Source organism: Vulpes lagopus, chromosome 3, assembly GCF_018345385.1.
Source record: "Vulpes lagopus strain Blue_001 chromosome 3, ASM1834538v1, whole genome shotgun sequence".
Classification (NCBI taxonomy): Eukaryota; Metazoa; Chordata; class Mammalia; order Carnivora; family Canidae; genus Vulpes; species Vulpes lagopus.
In genome coordinates, this window is record NC_054826.1 from 131,169,612 (window position 1) to 131,173,425 (window position 3,814).

Here is a 3,814-nt window from a genome sequence, read left to right on the forward strand (position 1 = left end):
GCCCGCACACCCGCCGCTCCCGCCGCCCCCCCCGCACACCCGCCGCTCCCCCCGCACCCCCCGCACACCCCCCGCCGCCGCCCCCGCCCGCACACCCGCCGCTCCCCCCGCACACCCCCCCCCCGCCCCCGCCCCCGCCCGCACACGCCGCCGCCCCCCCCCACCCCGCCCTCCCCGCCCCCCGCACACCCGCCGCCCCCGCCCGCACACCCCCCCCCCCCCCGCACACCCGCCGCTCCCGCCCCCCGCACACCCGCCGCCCCGCCACCCCCCCGCACACCCCGCCCCGCCGACACCCGCTCCCGCCGCCACACCCGCCGCCCCGCCGCACACCCGCCGCTCCCCCGCACACCCGCCGACTCCCGCCGCCCCCGCCCGCACACCGCGCCCCCCCCCCCCCCGCACACCCGCCGCCCCCGCCCGCACACCCGCCGCTCCCCGTCCGCACACCCGCCGCTCCCGCCGCCCCCGCCCGCACACCCGCCGCCCCCCCCCCGCACACCCGCCGCCGCCCCCCCGCCACACCGCCACCCCGCCGCTCCCGCCCGCACACCCGCCGCCCCCGCCCCCGCACACCCGCCGCCCCCCCCCGCCACCGCCACACCCGCCGCCCCCGCCCGCACACCCGCCGCTCCCCGCCACCCCCCCGCCCCGCACACCCGCGCCGCACACCCGCCGCCTCCCGCCGCCCCCGCCCGCACACCCGCCGCTCCCGCCGCCCCCGCCCGCACACCCGCCGCCCCCCCCCCGCACCCCCGCCGCACCCGCCGCCCCCGCCCGCACACCCGCCGCTCCCGCCGCCCCCGCCCGCACACCCGCCGCCCGCCGCCCCGCCCGCACACCCGCCGCCCCCCCCCCCCCCGCACACCCGCCGCCCCTCCCGCCCCGCACACCCGCCCTCCCCGTCCGCACACCCGCCCGCACCCCGCCCTCCCCGTCCGCACACCCGCCGCCCTGGCATAATTGGCGCGACCCGAGCCCGCGGCACCGCTGGTTCACTCCCTGCCGACCCCACGAGCTGCGGGCAGGAGAACTGCTTGTTTCTCCTCACTCACTTGTTTTTTTTCTATTGCGGCGAAAGTCACATGAGTAAGACGTTCATAACGTGAAACTTTTTGAAGTGAGCGATTCAGTGGCAGCAGCGAGTGAGCGCATTTACAGCGCTGTGCGACCGCCACCTCTAAGTAGTTCCAAAACATTTTCATTGTCCCAAAAGGAACCCATTAAAGGGGTTCACATCCATTAAAGGGTGAGTTGTTCCTCATTATCCCCCTTCCTGGCAACCCTGGCAACCCCCAACCTGCACTTCGTCTGTTTGAAATTCCACATTCTGGCTAGTTCCTGCAGGTGGAGGCTGTGTGACCCGCTAGTCCAGCTTCTGCATTTACAAAGCGCGTTTGCGCTTCCTCCGCGGTGTGACCTGTGTCCGGGCTCCTCGTGGCGGAGTAATGTTCCCGGGTATGGATGTACCGCGTTTTGCTTCTCCATCTGTTGACCGGCGTTTGGGCTATTTTCGCTTTCGGTTATTGTAAACAGTGCTGCTGTGAACACCCACACTCATCTATTTATTTGAATAACAATCCTCACTTCTTTTCCTTTATATCATAGGACTGGAATTGCTGGGTCAGATGGCAATCCCGTGTCTCACTTCCTGAGAAACCATCAAACCATTTTTCCCCATTGGTTGCACCATTTCACATTCCCCCAGCACTGTATACGGGTTTCAGTTTCTCCGTGCCCTGGCTAGCGCTTGCGATTTTTTCTGTATCTTTTTTTTTAATATTATTTAAAAAATTATGAAGTTGTACCATGGCTAATTTTTCAAAGCGAATTAACTTAATATTTAAAGAAAATATTAAGAAAATAATAGCATGGCATATACGGATAGGGCAGGTAAGACTGGCAAACCCAAAGCCTGCAGTTTGGAGGCAGGAAAACAGATGTAGGCCAGTGTGTCACTTTTCTCTGGCCCACACTACCTCCCCTCCAGCAACCCAAGCCAAACCCAAACCTGACTCTACAGGAGGCCAGCAAACGTCCTCTATCTCCTTCATCAAGGTGAGCTCAGGATGAGGCAAATCTCTTCCAGGTCAGAGGGCCTTCCTTGGGTCTCCCATCTTCTTGCTGTAGAGCCCAAACCACCTCTGGAGGCCCTACTGTGGTCCTGTGCACCAGAATGCCCAGATTTGGATCACCAGAGCCCCCAGGCCAGGTCTGTGGACTACCTGACCTCTCCCCATGATTTTGGTTTAACTTCATATTAAAGTATAAAGTACGGGAGTTTTGAGCCTGCAATTTGTGTCGTTTCACAAATTTGACACTCTGGGTAGCCAGCCCCCAGATGAAACAGAACATTATCAATACCCCCGAACATCCCCAGAGGTTCATACTAACCCAAGAGTAAGCACTAGTTCGGCTTTTTTCTTTTAAGATTTTATTTATTTATTTGTGAGAGACACACAGAGAGAGGCAGAGACCCAGGCAGAGGGAGAAGCTAGGCCTTCTGTAAGGGGAGCCCAATCTGGGACTCGATCCCGGGACCCCAGGATCACGACCTGAGCCAAAGGCAGACACTCAACCACTGAGCCACCCAGGTGCCCCCACTAGTCTAACTTTTAATGCCACAGCCAAGCTTTGCTTGCTTTGAAGCGAATGTAAACGGGCTTACAGAGCAGATATTTTTGCGTCTGGCTTCTCCCACCAGCAGTGTCTGTGCAACACTTCTTCACTGGAGTGTGTGACCACCCTTTGTTCATGTCCACTGCAGTCTGGCATCCCCATTGTGTGGCTGTGCCACATGTCTTTATGTGGTCTGCAGGGGGCAGACATTGAGTGGTCTACAGCTTTGAGCTCTGTGCCCAGTGCTCCTGTGACATTCCACCTATGACCAGGGTACACAGGCCACCGTCTATCCATGTTCTGCTTTGACAGATGCGACCAGTTGTCTGTAGTTGTGCCAACTTACACTCTCACCAGATTGCACGAGAGCTCCAACTGCATGTCCTCCCCAGCACTGGGCGTTATCAAGCTTTTTCCTTTGGATCATTTTGATGGGTGTGTGGTCATAGTTGTTTGAGGTCTTAGTTAATATTTCCCTGTACGGGTCGTTTGGATTTCCTCTGTGAAATGCCTGATCAAGCCTCTGTTTTCTGTCAGTTGTCTCTTTCTTACTGATCTGTAGTTCTTTATTCTGCTCAGAAGCCCTTTATTATCCATTCTCATTCTGTGGATTTTGAGAAATAGAATTTCTTAATACAATCTTTTGTTAAAAGATTTTATTTATTTATTCATGAGAGACCCAGAGAGAGAGGCAGAGACACAGGCAGAGGGAGAAGCAGGCTCCTTGTGAGGAGCCCCATGTGGAACTCGATCCCAGGACCCCAGGATCACGCCCTGACCAGAGGCAGATGCTCAACCACTGAGCCACCGAGGTGCCCCTTAATACAATCTAATTTATCATTTTTCCCCCATCATGCTTCGTGCTTTAAAAAAAAAAAGATTTGTTTATTTACTCATGAGAGACGCACAGAGAGAGAGAGAGAGAGAGAGGCAGAGGCACAGGCAGAGGGAGAAGCAGGCTCCATGCAGGAGCCCGACGTGGGACTCAATCCCGGGGCTCCAGGATCGTGCTCTGGGCCAAAGGCAGGTGCTAAACCACTGAGCCACCCAGGGATCCCCGGAATACAGAGCTTTCTTAAACAGGATACAAAAAGCACTAAGCGGGCAGCCCCGGTGGCACAGCGGTTTAGTGCCGCCTGCAGCCCAGGGTGTGGTCCTGGCGACCCGGGATCGAGTCCCACATCGGGCTCCCTGC

The 3,814-nt window shown here is 59.1% G+C and overlaps 1 long non-coding RNA gene across 1 annotated transcript; it reads left to right on the forward strand.

The window, feature by feature from the left end:
* Positions 1-983: 983 nt before the first annotated feature.
* Positions 984-3,188, forward strand: LOC121487767. Its single transcript, XR_005986910.1, has 3 exons — positions 984-1,249; positions 1,339-1,458; positions 1,609-3,188. It is a non-coding gene; the product is annotated as an uncharacterized LOC121487767 (long non-coding RNA).
* Positions 3,189-3,814: the final 626 nt, after the last annotated feature.